At 46.3% G+C, this 18,074-nt stretch overlaps 8 non-coding genes across 8 annotated transcripts; all 8 read right to left on the bottom strand.

Annotated features, from left to right (window-relative positions):
• Positions 1-1,003: 1,003 nt before the first annotated feature.
• On the bottom strand, positions 1,004-1,194 carry LOC130309247 (U2 spliceosomal RNA). The gene has a single exon (XR_008857943.1). It is a non-coding gene; the product is annotated as a U2 spliceosomal RNA (small nuclear RNA).
• A 2,093-nt stretch (positions 1,195-3,287) lies between these two features.
• LOC130309241 (U2 spliceosomal RNA) lies at positions 3,288-3,478 on the bottom strand. Its single transcript, XR_008857938.1, has one exon. It is a non-coding gene; the product is annotated as a U2 spliceosomal RNA (small nuclear RNA).
• Positions 3,479-5,576: 2,098 nt separating this feature from the next.
• On the bottom strand, positions 5,577-5,767 carry LOC130309240 (U2 spliceosomal RNA). The gene has a single exon (XR_008857937.1). It is a non-coding gene; the product is annotated as a U2 spliceosomal RNA (small nuclear RNA).
• A 2,090-nt stretch (positions 5,768-7,857) lies between these two features.
• On the bottom strand, positions 7,858-8,048 carry LOC130309239 (U2 spliceosomal RNA). Its single transcript, XR_008857936.1, has one exon. It is a non-coding gene; the product is annotated as a U2 spliceosomal RNA (small nuclear RNA).
• A 2,110-nt stretch (positions 8,049-10,158) lies between these two features.
• On the bottom strand, positions 10,159-10,349 carry LOC130309238 (U2 spliceosomal RNA). The gene has a single exon (XR_008857935.1). It is a non-coding gene; the product is annotated as a U2 spliceosomal RNA (small nuclear RNA).
• A 2,108-nt stretch (positions 10,350-12,457) lies between these two features.
• Positions 12,458-12,648, bottom strand: LOC130309236 (U2 spliceosomal RNA). The gene has a single exon (XR_008857933.1). It is a non-coding gene; the product is annotated as a U2 spliceosomal RNA (small nuclear RNA).
• A 2,107-nt stretch (positions 12,649-14,755) lies between these two features.
• Positions 14,756-14,946, bottom strand: LOC130309235 (U2 spliceosomal RNA). Its single transcript, XR_008857931.1, has one exon. It is a non-coding gene; the product is annotated as a U2 spliceosomal RNA (small nuclear RNA).
• Positions 14,947-17,053: 2,107 nt separating this feature from the next.
• Positions 17,054-17,244, bottom strand: LOC130309234 (U2 spliceosomal RNA). Its single transcript, XR_008857930.1, has one exon. It is a non-coding gene; the product is annotated as a U2 spliceosomal RNA (small nuclear RNA).
• Positions 17,245-18,074: the final 830 nt, after the last annotated feature.

The following is an 18,074-nucleotide window of genomic DNA, read 5'->3' as shown; positions in this document are numbered from 1 at the left end:
ATTCAATACCGCCAGCAGATGGAGACACTGGGGGATAATTTTCTAAGGATTTATACTGATTTTTCCTGTCTGAATTTGTCGCACAGAAAGTTGCAGGCCAAATATGTGCGACATTTCTGCGACTTTAGCTTCTAGAGCATTTTTACAACATTATACATAGGTGCTGAATACATAAAAAGCGACTGTTCAGCGACAGACAAGTCGCATCGGCTGAAAGTAGGCCAGAATGTCAGTCCATGTTGGAGCAGGTTTAGATACAGTCTAAAGCATAGATCTCAAAGTCTGTGCACAGAATTTAGCAAGGGCCTCGCACCTTCTGATGCATCAGGTAGGTGCACAATAGCATAGCCTAACCCTCTGTACTTTGGTCTATATTGATGCGGGACATAGACAGCCAGCTGATGACCAATCCATTAGTGCAATGGATGGCTGGAAGCATTTGTCTTTGCCTTTGCAATACCACAGAAGCAATGCATGGTCAATGTACAGCAATGACACACCTGTGTGAACAGCCAGGAGACCCCCCCCCCATGTTATGTTACATAGTTACATAGTTAGTACGGTCGAAAAAAGACATATGTCCATCAAGTTCAACCAGGGAATTAAGGGGTAGGGGTGTGGCGCGATATTGGGGAAGGGATGAGATTTTATATTTCTTCATAAGCATTAATCTTATTTTGTCAATTAGGAACATTCAGCACCCACCCGCTATCAAGGCAGCTGCCTATCATGTCATGCCCTACCTGCACAGGTGTGCTGGCTACTCAAATGATCCAATTAAGGAGGCCATTTAGTCAGCAGCAGCAGAAGTCCTGTGCCTGGACGCTCCAACAGCGGCCAGACACAAGCAGAAGCAGAAGCAGCAGAAGCAGCAGCAGCACCACCTTTTGCTTTTTGGCTGCAGAAGCAGCAGCAGCAAGGCCCACAGGGCTGGCTAGCTGGCTAGCCAGCAAGCAAGCAGGTAGCAATGAAAGTAGGAATCTTTCTTTTTAACCCTGTAAGGGGGTGGTGCACTGTACCCGAAGATACTGCCATATCGGGTCAATGCATAGGGCGACGGAAGCAAGCTTCGAAATCAGCCCCCGTTCTCAAAAATCCATTTAATATATGGTCCCCAGATAGGGGACGTATCAGATATTAAACTGATAAGAACAGATACTACACTTGATCTTAGCCAAAAGGCCGAGAAGCAATAACCGTGAAAGGGGCGGGCCCAACAAGGTCCCCTTCATGGGCACTATCACTGCTTGCTGTCAGGGAGGCTGCCAGACAATTTTCCATGCACACTCTGGGCTGGGGGGCAGTCAACCACCAGTACACACAGCAGAACCTAAACCCATACCATTATTGCTAAGCAGCAAGACAGGGGCCCATTGCACTCCCACGGGGCCTTTTTAAATGCAATCCATAACCCGGATTTGCCAGGAACCCTTCTTACTCCTCCTACTTGCATGTGACACTGGGCTTAGGATCTGCATAGGAAACACACACACAAGCACACACCTACCTTTGTTGCCTGCAGATGCCTCCTTGGCTGTCCCCAAACGGTATCAAACCAACACCCACGGGAAGCTGTAAGCATAGAGGACATGCCTGCACCCCATTGGACTTACCTGTGTGGGTTAAATCCGGGTTATTTGACAACCTATGGCGGTGATGGTTCTGCTCAGGCAGAGCAGTGCTGATGCTCCTCATAAAGCTGTCACTGCTGTGAAGGTTCTAGGTGACATCACAAATCCCTATGGTTACATACACAACAAAGCTGGGTTGTTGTTGTTTACACTCTGCAAGGCCTGTGGAAGTGAGTGACATCATAGCACTGTAGTTCTGAGGGTTGTAGATGGATGCAACAATCTCCTGTTGCTTCTATGAAGGCCGTAATAGACGACATCACCAAACAGCTCCATAGTCACATACACAGCAAAGGAGAGATGTTGTTTACACCTAGTGATGTCAGTGGTATTGAGTGACATCATAGCACAGTGCTAAGGCTCCTGGGCCTGGACACAGCAGCGGCTGCAATATATCAACGGAGAATACGTTTATATATATGTGTGTGTGTGCGCGTATATATATATATATATATATATATATATATATATATATTTCTCCGCCGAAATCACTTTTAAACCCATTTCCACCTTTTTTTCCCTTCTCTTCCTCTTACTTTTTTTTCACGTTTTTTTACGTTTTTCTCCTTTTCGCCTCTTTTCTGGGCGTATTATTCTTCTTTTTCTTCTTTTTTTTCGTCTAATGCATACCCCATCAGTGCAGCAATGCTTATTCAATACCGCCAGCAGATGGAGACACTGGGGGATAATTTTCTAAGGATTTATACTGATTTTTCCTGTCTGAATTTGTCGCACAGAAAGTTGCAGGCCAAATATGTGCGACATTTCTGCGACTTTAGCTTCTAGAGCATTTTTACAACATTATACATAGGTGCTGAATACATAAAAAGCGACTGTTCAGCGACAGACAAGTCGCATCGGCTGAAAGTAGGCCAGAATGTCAGTCCATGTTGGAGCAGGTTTAGATACAGTCTAAAGCATAGATCTCAAAGTCTGTGCACAGAATTTAGCAAGGGCCTCGCACCTTCTGATGCATCAGGTAGGTGCACAATAGCATAGCCTAACCCTCTGTACTTTGGTCTATATTGATACGGGACATAGACAGCCAGCTGATGACCAATCCATTAGTGCAATGGATGGCTGGAAGCATTTGTCTTTGCCTTTGCAATACCACAGAAGCAATGCATGGTCAATGTACAGCAATGACACACCTGTGTGAACAGCCAGGAGACCCCCCCCCCCCATGTTATGTTACATAGTTACATAGTTAGTACGGTCGAAAAAAGACATATGTCCATCAAGTTCAACCAGGGAATTAAGGGGTAGGGGTGTGGCGCGATATTGGGGAAGGGATGAGATTTTATATTTCTTCATAAGCATTAATCTTATTTTGTCAATTAGGAACATTCAGCACCCACCCGCTATCAAGGCAGCTGCCTATCATGTCATGCCCTACCTGCACAGGTGTGCTGGCTACTCAAATGATCCAATTAAGGAGGCCATTTAGTCAGCAGCAGCAGAAGTCCTGTGCCTGGACGCTCCAACAGCGGCCAGACACAAGCAGAAGCAGAAGCAGCAGAAGCAGCAGCAGCACCACCTTTTGCTTTTTGGCTGCAGAAGCAGCAGCAGCAAGGCCCACAGGGCTGGCTAGCTGGCTAGCCAGCAAGCAAGCAGGTAGCAATGAAAGTAGGAATCTTTCTTTTTAACCCTGTAAGGGGGTGGTGCACTGTACCCGAAGATACTGCCATATCGGGTCAATGCATAGGGCGACGGAAGCAAGCTTCGAAATCAGCCCCCGTTCTCAAAAATCCATTTAATATATGGTCCCCAGATAGGGGACGTATCAGATATTAAACTGATAAGAACAGATACTACACTTGATCTTAGCCAAAAGGCCGAGAAGCGATAACCGTGAAAGGGGCGGGCCCAACAAGGTCCCCTTCATGGGCACTATCACTGCTTGCTGTCAGGGAGGCTGCCAGACAATTTTCCATGCACACTCTGGGCTGGGGGGCAGTCAACCACCAGTACACACAGCAGAACCTAAACCCATACCATTATTGCTAAGCAGCAAGACAGGGGCCCATTGCACTCCCACGGGGCCTTTTTAAATGCAATCCATAACCCGGATTTGCCAGGAACCCTTCTTACTCCTCCTACTTGCATGTGACACTGGGCTTAGGATCTGCATAGGAAACACACACACAAGCACACACCTACCTTTGTTGCCTGCAGATGCCTCCTTGGCTGTCCCCAAACGGTATCAAACCAACACCCACGGGAAGCTGTAAGCATAGAGGACATGCCTGCACCCCATTGGACTTACCTGTGTGGGTTAAATCCGGGTTATTTGACAACCTATGGCGGTGATGGTTCTGCTCAGGCAGAGCAGTGCTGATGCTCCTCATAAAGCTGTCGCTGCTGTGAAGGTTCTAGGTGACATCACAAATCCCTATGGTTACATACACAACAAAGCTGGGTTGTTGTTGTTTACACTCTGCAAGGCCTGTGGAAGTGAGTGACATCATAGCACTGTAGTTCTGAGGGTTGTAGATGGATGCAACAATCTCCTGTTGCTTCTATGAAGGCCGTAATAGACGACATCACCAAACAGCTCCATAGTCACATACACAGCAAAGGAGAGATGTTGTTTACACCTAGTGATGTCAGTGGTATTGAGTGACATCATAGCACAGTGCTAAGGCTCCTGGGCCTGGACACAGCAGCGGCTGCAATATCTCAACGGAGAATACGTTTATATATATGTGTGTGTGTGCGCGTATATATATATATATATATATATATATATATATATATATTTCTCCGCCGAAATCACTTTTAAACCCATTTCCACCTTTTTTTCCCTTCTCTTCCTCTTACTTTTTTTTCACGTTTTTTTACGTTTTTCTCCTTTTCGCCTCTTTTCTGGGCGTATTATTCTTCTTTTTCTTCTTTTTTTTCGTCTAATGCATACCCCATCAGTGCAGCAATGCTTATTCAATACCGCCAGCAGATGGAGACACTGGGGGATAATTTTCTAAGGATTTATACTGATTTTTCCTGTCTGAATTTGTCGCACAGAAAGTTGCAGGCCAAATATGTGCGACATTTCTGCGACTTTAGCTTCTAGAGCATTTTTACAACATTATACATAGGTGCTGAATACATAAAAAGCGACTGTTCAGCGACAGACAAGTCGCATCGGCTGAAAGTAGGCCAGAATGTCAGTCCATGTTGGAGCAGGTTTAGATACAGTCTAAAGCATAGATCTCAAAGTCTGTGCACAGAATTTAGCAAGGGCCTCGCACCTTCTGATGCATCAGGTAGGTGCACAATAGCATAGCCTAACCCTCTGTACTTTGGTCTATATTGATGCGGGACATAGACAGCCAGCTGATGACCAATCCATTAGTGCAATGGATGGCTGGAAGCATTTGTCTTTGCCTTTGCAATACCACAGAAGCAATGCATGGTCAATGTACAGCAATGACACACCTGTGTGAACAGCCAGGAGACCCCCCCCCCCCCCCCCATGTTATGTTACATAGTTACATAGTTAGTACGGTCGAAAAAAGACATATGTCCATCAAGTTCAACCAGGGAATTAAGGGGTAGGGGTGTGGCGCGATATTGGGGAAGGGATGAGATTTTATATTTCTTCATAAGCATTAATCTTATTTTGTCAATTAGGAACATTCAGCACCCACCCGCTATCAAGGCAGCTGCCTATCATGTCATGCCCTACCTGCACAGGTGTGCTGGCTACTCAAATGATCCAATTAAGGAGGCCATTTAGTCAGCAGCAGCAGAAGTCCTGTGCCTGGACGCTCCAACAGCGGCCAGACACAAGCAGAAGCAGAAGCAGCAGAAGCAGCAGCAGCACCACCTTTTGCTTTTTGGCTGCAGAAGCAGCAGCAGCAAGGCCCACAGGGCTGGCTAGCTGGCTAGCCAGCAAGCAAGCAGGTAGCAATGAAAGTAGGAATCTTTCTTTTTAACCCTGTAAGGGGGTGGTGCACTGTACCCGAAGATACTGCCATATCGGGTCAATGCATAGGGCGACGGAAGCAAGCTTCGAAATCAGCCCCCGTTCTCAAAAATCCATTTAATATATGGTCCCCAGATAGGGGACGTATCAGATATTAAACTGATAAGAACAGATACTACACTTGATCTTAGCCAAAAGGCCGAGAAGCGATAACCGTGAAAGGGGCGGGCCCAACAAGGTCCCCTTCATGGGCACTATCACTGCTTGCTGTCAGGGAGGCTGCCAGACAATTTTCCATGCACACTCTGGGCTGGGGGGCAGTCAACCACCAGTACACACAGCAGAACCTAAACCCATACCATTATTGCTAAGCAGCAAGACAGGGGCCCATTGCACTCCCACGGGGCCTTTTTAAATGCAATCCATAACCCGGATTTGCCAGGAACCCTTCTTACTCCTCCTACTTGCATGTGACACTGGGCTTAGGATCTGCATAGGAAACACACACACAAGCACACACCTACCTTTGTTGCCTGCAGATGCCTCCTTGGCTGTCCCCAAACGGTATCAAACCAACACCCACGGGAAGCTGTAAGCATAGAGGACATGCCTGCACCCCATTGGACTTACCTGTGTGGGTTAAATCCGGGTTATTTGACAACCTATGGCGGTGATGGTTCTGCTCAGGCAGAGCAGTGCTGATGCTCCTCATAAAGCTGTCGCTGCTGTGAAGGTTCTAGGTGACATCACAAATCCCTATGGTTACATACACAACAAAGCTGGGTTGTTGTTGTTTACACTCTGCAAGGCCTGTGGAAGTGAGTGACATCATAGCACTGTAGTTCTGAGGGTTGTAGATGGATGCAACAATCTCCTGTTGCTTCTATGAAGGCCGTAATAGACGACATCACCAAACAGCTCCATAGTCACATACACAGCAAAGGAGAGATGTTGTTTACACCTAGTGATGTCAGTGGTATTGAGTGACATATCATAGCACAGTGCTAAGGCTCCTGGGCCTGGACACAGCAGCGGCTGCAATATCTCAACGGAGAATACGTTTATATATATGTGTGTGTGTGCGCGTATATATATATATATATATATATATATATATATATATATATATCTCCGCCGAAATCACTTTTAAACCCATTTCCACCTTTTTTTCCCTTCTCTTCCTCTTACTTTTTTTTCACGTTTTTTTACGTTTTTCTCCTTTTCGCCTCTTTTCTGGGCGTATTATTCTTCTTTTTCTTCTTTTTTTTCGTCTAATGCATACCCCATCAGTGCAGCAATGCTTATTCAATACCGCCAGCAGATGGAGACACTGGGGGATAATTTTCTAAGGATTTATACTGATTTTTCCTGTCTGAATTTGTCGCACAGAAAGTTGCAGGCCAAATATGTGCGACATTTCTGCGACTTTAGCTTCTAGAGCATTTTTACAACATTATACATAGGTGCTGAATACATAAAAAGCGACTGTTCAGCGACAGACAAGTCGCATCGGCTGAAAGTAGGCCAGAATGTCAGTCCATGTTGGAGCAGGTTTAGATACAGTCTAAAGCATAGATCTCAAAGTCTGTGCACAGAATTTAGCAAGGGCCTCGCACCTTCTGATGCATCAGGTAGGTGCACAATAGCATAGCCTAACCCTCTGTACTTTGGTCTATATTGATGCGGGACATAGACAGCCAGCTGATGACCAATCCATTAGTGCAATGGATGGCTGGAAGCATTTGTCTTTGCCTTTGCAATACCACAGAAGCAATGCATGGTCAATGTACAGCAATGACACACCTGTGTGAACAGCCAGGAGACCCCCCCCCCCATGTTATGTTACATAGTTACATAGTTAGTACGGTCGAAAAAAGACATATGTCCATCAAGTTCAACCAGGGAATTAAGGGGTAGGGGTGTGGCGCGATATTGGGGAAGGGATGAGATTTTATATTTCTTCATAAGCATTAATCTTATTTTGTCAATTAGGAACATTCAGCACCCACCCGCTATCAAGGCAGCTGCCTATCATGTCATGCCCTACCTGCACAGGTGTGCTGGCTACTCAAATGATCCAATTAAGGAGGCCATTTAGTCAGCAGCAGCAGAAGTCCTGTGCCTGGACGCTCCAACAGCGGCCAGACACAAGCAGAAGCAGAAGAAGCAGCAGCAGCACCACCTTTTGCTTTTTGGCTGCAGAAGCAGCAGCAGCAAGGCCCACAGGGCTGGCTAGCTGGCTAGCCAGCAAGCAAGCAGGTAGCAATGAAAGTAGGAATCTTTCTTTTTAACCCTGTAAGGGGGTGGTGCACTGTACCCGAAGATACTGCCATATCGGGTCAATGCATAGGGCGACGGAAGCAAGCTTCGAAATCAGCCCCCGTTCTCAAAAATCCATTTAATATATGGTCCCCAGATAGGGGACGTATCAGATATTAAACTGATAAGAACAGATACTACACTTGATCTTAGCCAAAAGGCCGAGAAGCGATAACCGTGAAAGGGGCGGGCCCAACAAGGTCCCCTTCATGGGCACTATCACTGCTTGCTGTCAGGGAGGCTGCCAGACAATTTTCCATGCACACTCTGGGCTGGGGGGCAGTCAACCACCAGTACACACAGCAGAACCTAAACCCATACCATTATTGCTAAGCAGCAAGACAGGGGCCCATTGCACTCCCACGGGGCCTTTTTAAATGCAATCTATAACCCGGATTTGCCAGGAACCCTTCTTACTCCTCCTACTTGCATGTGACACTGGGCTTAGGATCTGCATAGGAAACACACACACAAGCACACACCTACCTTTGTTGCCTGCAGATGCCTCCTTGGCTGTCCCCAAACGGTATCAAACCAACACCCACGGGAAGCTGTAAGCATAGAGGACATGCCTGCACCCCATTGGACTTACCTGTGTGGGTTAAATCCGGGTTATTTGACAACCTATGGCGGTGATGGTTCTGCTCAGGCAGAGCAGTGCTGATGCTCCTCATAAAGCTGTCGCTGCTGTGAAGGTTCTAGGTGACATCACAAATCCCTATGGTTACATACACAACAAAGCTGGGTTGTTGTTGTTTACACTCTGCAAGGCCTGTGGAAGTGAGTGACATCATAGCACTGTAGTTCTGAGGGTTGTAGATGGATGCAACAATCTCCTGTTGCTTCTATGAAGGCCGTAATAGACGACATCACCAAACAGCTCCATAGTCACATACACAGCAAAGGAGAGATGTTGTTTACACCTAGTGATGTCAGTGGTATTGAGTGACATCATAGCACAGTGCTAAGGCTCCTGGGCCTGGACACAGCAGCGGCTGCAATATCTCAACGGAGAATACGTTTATATATATGTGTGTGTGTGCGCGTATATATATATATATATATATATATATATATATATATATATATATATATTTCTCCGCCGAAATCACTTTTAAACCCATTTCCACCTTTTTTTCCCTTCTCTTCCTCTTACTTTTTTTTCACGTTTTTTTACGTTTTTCTCCTTTTCGCCTCTTTTCTGGGCGTATTATTCTTCTTTTTCTTCTTTTTTTTCGTCTAATGCATACCCCATCAGTGCAGCAATGCTTATTCAATACCGCCAGCAGATGGAGACACTGGGGGATAATTTTCTAAGGATTTATACTGATTTTTCCTGTCTGAATTTGTCGCACAGAAAGTTGCAGGCCAAATATGTGCGACATTTCTGCGACTTTAGCTTCTAGAGCATTTTTACAACATTATACATAGGTGCTGAATACATAAAAAGCGACTGTTCAGCGACAGACAAGTCGCATCGGCTGAAAGTAGGCCAGAATGTCAGTCCATGTTGGAGCAGGTTTAGATACAGTCTAAAGCATAGATCTCAAAGTCTGTGCACAGAATTTAGCAAGGGCCTCGCACCTTCTGATGCATCAGGTAGGTGCACAATAGCATAGCCTAACCCTCTGTACTTTGGTCTATATTGATGCGGGACATAGACAGCCAGCTGATGACCAATCCATTAGTGCAATGGATGGCTGGAAGCATTTGTCTTTGCCTTTGCAATACCACAGAAGCAATGCATGGTCAATGTACAGCAATGACACACCTGTGTGAACAGCCAGGAGACCCCCCCCCCCCCCCCCCCATGTTATGTTACATAGTTACATAGTTAGTACGGTCGAAAAAAGACATATGTCCATCAAGTTCAACCAGGGAATTAAGTGGTAGGGGTGTGGCGCGATATTGGGGAAGGGATGAGATTTTATATTTCTTCATAAGCATTAATCTTATTTTGTCAATTAGGAACATTCAGCACCCACCCGCTATCAAGGCAGCTGCCTATCATGTCATGCCCTACCTGCACAGGTGTGCTGGCTACTCAAATGATCCAATTAAGGAGGCCATTTAGTCAGCAGCAGCAGAAGTCCTGTGCCTGGACGCTCCAACAGCGGCCAGACACAAGCAGAAGCAGAAGCAGCAGAAGCAGCAGCAGCACCACCTTTTGCTTTTTGGCTGCAGAAGCAGCAGCAGCAAGGCCCACAGGGCTGGCTAGCTGGCTAGCCAGCAAGCAAGCAGGTAGCAATGAAAGTAGGAATCTTTCTTTTTAACCCTGTAAGGGGGTGGTGCACTGTACCCGAAGATACTGCCATATCGGGTCAATGCATAGGGCGACGGAAGCAAGCTTCGAAATCAGCCCCCGTTCTCAAAAATCCATTTAATATATGGTCCCCAGATAGGGGACGTATCAGATATTAAACTGATAAGAACAGATACTACACTTGATCTTAGCCAAAAGGCCGAGAAGCGATAACCGTGAAAGGGGCGGGCCCAACAAGGTCCCCTTCATGGGCACTATCACTGCTTGCTGTCAGGGAGGCTGCCAGACAATTTTCCATGCACACTCTGGGCTGGGGGGCAGTCAACCACCAGTACACACAGCAGAACCTAAACCCATACCATTATTGCTAAGCAGCAAGACAGGGGCCCATTGCACTCCCACGGGGCCTTTTTAAATGCAATCCATAACCCGGATTTGCCAGGAACCCTTCTTACTCCTCCTACTTGCATGTGACACTGGGCTTAGGATCTGCATAGGAAACACACACACAAGCACACACCTACCTTTGTTGCCTGCAGATGCCTCCTTGGCTGTCCCCAAACGGTATCAAACCAACACCCACGGGAAGCTGTAAGCATAGAGGACATGCCTGCACCCCATTGGACTTACCTGTGTGGGTTAAATCCGGGTTATTTGACAACCTATGGCGGTGATGGTTCTGCTCAGGCAGAGCAGTGCTGATGCTCCTCATAAAGCTGTCGCTGCTGTGAAGGTTCTAGGTGACATCACAAATCCCTATGGTTACATACACAACAAAGCTGGGTTGTTGTTGTTTACACTCTGCAAGGCCTGTGGAAGTGAGTGACATCATAGCACTGTAGTTCTGAGGGTTGTAGATGGATGCAACAATCTCCTGTTGCTTCTATGAAGGCCGTAATAGACGACATCACCAAACAGCTCCATAGTCACATACACAGCAAAGGAGAGATGTTGTTTACACCTAGTGATGTCAGTGGTATTGAGTGACATCATAGCACAGTGCTAAGGCTCCTGGGCCTGGACACAGCAGCGGCTGCAATATCTCAACGGAGAATACGTTTATATATATGTGTGTGTGTGCGCGTATATATATATATATATATATATATATATATATATATATATATATATATTCTCCGCCGAAATCACTTTTAAACCCATTTCCACCTTTTTTTCCCTTCTCTTCCTCTTACTTTTTTTTCACGTTTTTTTACGTTTTTCTCCTTTTCGCCTCTTTTCTGGGCGTATTATTCTTCTTTTTCTTCTTTTTTTTCGTCTAATGCATACCCCATCAGTGCAGCAATGCTTATTCAATACCGCCAGCAGATGGAGACACTGGGGGATAATTTTCTAAGGATTTATACTGATTTTTCCTGTCTGAATTTGTCGCACAGAAAGTTGCAGGCCAAATATGTGCGACATTTCTGCGACTTTAGCTTCTAGAGCATTTTTACAACATTATACATAGGTGCTGAATACATAAAAAGCGACTGTTCAGCGACAGACAAGTCGCATCGGCTGAAAGTAGGCCAGAATGTCAGTCCATGTTGGAGCAGGTTTAGATACAGTCTAAAGCATAGATCTCAAAGTCTGTGCACAGAATTTAGCAAGGGCCTCGCACCTTCTGATGCATCAGGTAGGTGCACAATAGCATAGCCTAACCCTCTGTACTTTGGTCTATATTGATGCGGGACATAGACAGCCAGCTGATGACCAATCCATTAGTGCAATGGATGGCTGGAAGCATTTGTCTTTGCCTTTGCAATACCACAGAAGCAATGCATGGTCAATGTACAGCAATGACACACCTGTGTGAACAGCCAGGAGACCCCCCCCCCCCCCCCCCATGTTATGTTACATAGTTACATAGTTAGTACGGTCGAAAAAAGACATATGTCCATCAAGTTCAACCAGGGAATTAAGGGGTAGGGGTGTGGCGCGATATTGGGGAAGGGATGAGATTTTATATTTCTTCATAAGCATTAATCTTATTTTGTCAATTAGGAACATTCAGCACCCACCCGCTATCAAGGCAGCTGCCTATCATGTCATGCCCTACATGCACAGGTGTGCTGGCTACTCAAATGATCCAATTAAGGAGGCCATTTAGTCAGCAGCAGCAGAAGTCCTGTGCCTGGACGCTCCAACAGCGGCCAGACACAAGCAGAAGCAGAAGCAGCAGAAGCAGCAGCAGCACCACCTTTTGCTTTTTGGCTGCAGAAGCAGCAGCAGCAAGGCCCACAGGGCTGGCTAGCTGGCTAGCCAGCAAGCAAGCAGGTAGCAATGAAAGTAGGAATCTTTCTTTTTAACCCTGTAAGGGGGTGGTGCACTGTACCCGAAGATACTGCCATATCGGGTCAATGCATAGGGCGACGGAAGCAAGCTTCGAAATCAGCCCCCGTTCTCAAAAATCCATTTAATATATGGTCCCCAGATAGGGGACGTATCAGATATTAAACTGATAAGAACAGATACTACACTTGATCTTAGCCAAAAGGCCGAGAAGCGATAACCGTGAAAGGGGCGGGCCCAACAAGGTCCCCTTCATGGGCACTATCACTGCTTGCTGTCAGGGAGGCTGCCAGACAATTTTCCATGCACACTCTGGGCTGGGGGGCAGTCAACCACCAGTACACACAGCAGAACCTAAACCCATACCATTATTGCTAAGCAGCAAGACAGGGGCCCATTGCACTCCCACGGGGCCTTTTTAAATGCAATCCATAACCCGGATTTGCCAGGAACCCTTCTTACTCCTCCTACTTGCATGTGACACTGGGCTTAGGATCTGCATAGGAAACACACACACAAGCACACACCTACCTTTGTTGCCTGCAGATGCCTCCTTGGCTGTCCCCAAACGGTATCAAACCAACACCCACGGGAAGCTGTAAGCATAGAGGACATGCCTGCACCCCATTGGACTTACCTGTGTGGGTTAAATCCGGGTTATTTGACAACCTATGGCGGTGATGGTTCTGCTCAGGCAGAGCAGTGCTGATGCTCCTCATAAAGCTGTCGCTGCTGTGAAGGTTCTAGGTGACATCACAAATCCCTATGGTTACATACACAACAAAGCTGGGTTGTTGTTGTTTACACTCTGCAAGGCCTGTGGAAGTGAGTGACATCATAGCACTGTAGTTCTGAGGGTTGTAGATGGATGCAACAATCTCCTGTTGCTTCTATGAAGGCCGTAATAGACGACATCACCAAACAGCTCCATAGTCACATACACAGCAAAGGAGAGATGTTGTTTACACCTAGTGATGTCAGTGGTATTGAGTGACATCATAGCACAGTGCTAAGGCTCCTGGGCCTGGACACAGCAGCGGCTGCAATATCTCAACGGAGAATACGTTTATATATATGTGTGTGTGTGCGCGTATATATATATATATATATATATATATATATATATATATATATATATATCTCCGCCGAAATCACTTTTAAACCCATTTCCACCTTTTTTTCCCTTCTCTTCCTCTTACTTTTTTTTCACGTTTTTTTACGTTTTTCTCCTTTTCGCCTCTTTTCTGGGCGTATTATTCTTCTTTTTCTTCTTTTTTTTCGTCTAATGCATACCCCATCAGTGCAGCAATGCTTATTCAATACCGCCAGCAGATGGAGACACTGGGGGATAATTTTCTAAGGATTTATACTGATTTTTCCTGTCTGAATTTGTCGCACAGAAAGTTGCAGGCCAAATATGTGCGACATTTCTGCGACTTTAGCTTCTAGAGCATTTTTACAACATTATACATAGGTGCTGAATACATAAAAAGCGACTGTTCAGCGACAGACAAGTCGCATCGGCTGAAAGTAGGCCAGAATGTCAGTCCATGTTGGAGCAGGTTTAGATACAGTCTAAAGCATAGATCTCAAAGTCTGTGCACAGAATTTAGCAAGGGCCTCGCACCTTCTGATGCATCAGGTAGGTGCACAATAGCATAGCCTAACCCTCTGTACTTTGGTCTATATTGATGCGGGACATAGACAGCCAGCTGATGACCAATCCATTAGTGCAATGGATGGCTGGAAGCATTTGTCTTTGCCTTTGCAATACCACAGAAGCAATGCATGGTCAATGTACAGCAATGACACACCTGTGTGAACAGCCAGGAGACCCCCCCCCCCCCCCCCCATGTTATGTTACATAGTTACATAGTTAGTACGGTCGAAAAAAGACATATGTCCATCAAGTTCAACCAGGGAATTAAGGGGTAGGGGTGTGGCGCGATATTGGGGAAGGGATGAGATTTTATATTTCTTCATAAGCATTAATCTTATTTTGTCAATTAGGAACATTCAGCACCCACCCGCTATCAAGGCAGCTGCCTATCATGTCATGCCCTACCTGCACAGGTGTGCTGGCTACTCAAATGATCCAATTAAGGAGGCCATTTAGTCAGCAGCAGCAGAAGTCCTGTGCCTGGACGCTCCAACAGCGGCCAGACACAAGCAGAAGCAGAAGCAGCAGAAGCAGCAGCAGCACCACCTTTTGCTTTTTGGCTGCAGAAGCAGCAGCAGCAAGGCCCACAGGGCTGGCTAGCTGGCTAGCCAGCAAGCAAGCAGGTAGCAATGAAAGTAGGAATCTTTCTTTTTAACCCTGTAAGGGGGTGGTGCACTGTACCCGAAGATACTGCCATATCGGGTCAATGCATAGGGCGACGGAAGCAAGCTTCGAAATCAGCCCCCGTTCTCAAAAATCCATTTAATATATGGTCCCCAGATAGGGGACGTATCAGATATTAAACTGATAAGAACAGATACTACACTTGATCTTAGCCAAAAGGCCGAGAAGCGATAACCGTGAAAGGGGCGGGCCCAACAAGGTCCCCTTCATGGGCACTATCACTGCTTGCTGTCAGGGAGGCTGCCAGACAATTTTCCATGCACACTCTGGGCTGGGGGGCAGTCAACCACCAGTACACACAGCAGAACCTAAACCCATACCATTATTGCTAAGCAGCAAGACAGGGGCCCATTGCACTCCCACGGGGCCTTTTTAAATGCAATCCATAACCCGGATTTGCCAGGAACCCTTCTTACTCCTCCTACTTGCATGTGACACTGGGCTTAGGATCTGCATAGGAAACACACACACAAGCACACACCTACCTTTGTTGCCTGCAGATGCCTCCTTGGCTGTCCCCAAACGGTATCAAACCAACACCCACGGGAAGCTGTAAGCATAGAGGACATGCCTGCACCCCATTGGACTTACCTGTGTGGGTTAAATCCGGGTTATTTGACAACCTATGGCGGTGATGGTTCTGCTCAGGCAGAGCAGTGCTGATGCTCCTCATAAAGCTGTCGCTGCTGTGAAGGTTCTAGGTGACATCACAAATCCCTATGGTTACATACACAACAAAGCTGGGTTGTTGTTGTTTACACTCTGCAAGGCCTGTGGAAGTGAGTGACATCATAGCACTGTAGTTCTGAGGGTTGTAGATGGATGCAACAATCTCCTGTTGCTTCTATGAAGGCCGTAATAGACGACATCACCAAACAGCTCCATAGTCACATACACAGCAAAGGAGAGATGTTGTTTACACCTAGTGATGTCAGTGGTATTGAGTGACATCATAGCACAGTGCTAAGGCTCCTGGGCCTGGACACAGCAGCGGCTGCAATATCTCAACGGAGAATACGTTTATATATATGTGTGTGTGTGCGCGTATATATATATATATATATATATATATATATATATATATATATATTTCTCCGCCGAAATCACTTTTAAACCCATTTCCACCTTTTTTTCCCTTCTCTTCCTCTTACTTTTTTTTCACGTTTTTTTACGTTTTTCTCCTTTTCGCCTCTTTTCTGGGCGTATTATTCTTCTTTTTCTTCTTTTTTTTCGTCTAATGCATACCCCATCAGTGCAGCAATGCTTATTCAATACCGCCAGCAGATGGAGACACTGGGGGATAATTTTCTAAGGATTTATACTGATTTTTCCTGTCTGAATTTGTCGCACAGAAAGTTGCAGGCCAAATATGTGCGACATTTCTGCGACTTTAGCTTCTAGAGCATTTTTACAACATTATACATAGGTGCTGAATACATAAAAAGCGACTGTTCAGCGACAGACAAGTCGCATCGGCTGAAAGTAGGCCAGAATGTCAGTCCATGTTGGAGCAGGTTTAGATACAGTCTAAAGCATAGATCTCAAAGTCTGTGCACAGAATTTAGCAAGGGCCTCGCACCTTCTGATGCATCAGGTAGGTGCACAATAGCATAGCCTAACCCTCTGTACTTTGGTCTATATTGATGCGGGACATAGACAGCCAGCTGATGACCAATCCATTAGTGCAATGGATGGCTGGAAGCATTTGTCTTTGCCTTTGCAATACCACAGAAGCAATGCATGGTCAATGTACAGCAATGACACACCTGTGTGAACAGCCAGGAGACCCCCCCCCCCCCCCCCCCCATGTTATGTTACATAGTTACATAGTTAGTACGGTCGAAAAAAGACATATGTCCATCAAGTTCAACCAGGGAATTAAGGGGTAGGGGTGTGGCGCGATATTGGGGAAGGGATGAGATTTTATATTTCTTCATAAGCATTAATCTTATTTTGTCAATTAGGAACATTCAGCACCCACCCGCTATCAAGGCAGCTGCCTATCATGTCATGCCCTACCTGCACAGGTGTGCTGGCTACTCAAATGATCCAATTAAGGAGGCCATTTAGTCAGCAGCAGCAGAAGTCCTGTGCCTGGACGCTCCAACAGCGGCCAGACACAAGCAGAAGCAGAAGCAGCAGAAGCAGCAGCAGCACCACCTTTTGCTTTTTGGCTGCAGAAGCAGCAGCAGCAAGGCCCACAGGGCTGGCTAGCTGGCTAGCCAGCAAGCAAGCAGGTAGCAATGAAAGTAGGAATCTTTCTTTTTAACCCTGTAAGGGGGTGGTGCACTGTACCCGAAGATACTGCCATATCGGGTCAATGCATAGGGCGACGGAAGCAAGCTTCGAAATCAGCCCCCGTTCTCAAAAATCCATTTAATATATGGTCCCCAGATAGGGGACGTATCAGATATTAAACTGATAAGAACAGATACTACACTTGATCTTAGCCAAAAGGCCGAGAAGCGATAACCGTGAAAGGGGCGGGCCCAACAAGGTCCCCTTCATGGGCACTATCACTGCTTGCTGTCAGGGAGGCTGCCAGACAATTTTCCATGCACACTCTGGGCTGGGGGGCAGTCAACCACCAGTACACACAGCAGAACCTAAACCCATACCATTATTGCTAAGCAGCAAGACAGGGGCCCATTGCACTCCCACGGGGCCTTTTTAAATGCAATCCATAACCCGGATTTGCCAGGAACCCTTCTTACTCCTCCTACTTGCATGTGACACTGGGCTTAGGATCTGCATAGGAAACACACACACAAGCACACACCTACCTTTGTTGCCTGCAGATGCCTCCTTGGCTGTCCCCAAACGGTATCAAACCAACACCCACGGGAAGCTGTAAGCATAGAGGACATGCCTGCACCCCATTGGACTTACCTGTGTGGGTTAAATCCGGGTTATTTGACAACCTATGGCGGTGATGGTTCTGCTCAGGCAGAGCAGTGCTGATGCTCCTCATAAAGCTGTCGCTGCTGTGAAGGTTCTAGGTGACATCACAAATCCCTATGGTTACATACACAACAAAGCTGGGTTGTTGTTGTTTACACTCTGCAAGGCCTGTGGAAGTGAGTGACATCATAGCACTGTAGTTCTGAGGGTTGTAGATGGATGCAACAATCTCCTGTTGCTTCTATGAAGGCCGTAATAGACGACATCACCAAACAGCTCCATAGTCACATACACAGCAAAGGAAAGATGTTGTTTACACCTAGTGATGTCAGTGGTATTGAGTGACATCATAGCACAGTGCTAAGGCTCCTGGGCCTGGACACAGCAGCGGCTGCAATA

Source organism: Hyla sarda, unplaced genomic scaffold (assembly GCF_029499605.1).
Source record: "Hyla sarda isolate aHylSar1 unplaced genomic scaffold, aHylSar1.hap1 scaffold_1518, whole genome shotgun sequence".
Taxonomy (NCBI): domain Eukaryota; kingdom Metazoa; phylum Chordata; class Amphibia; order Anura; family Hylidae; genus Hyla; species Hyla sarda.
This window is presented reverse-complemented; position numbering and strand designations above follow the sequence as displayed.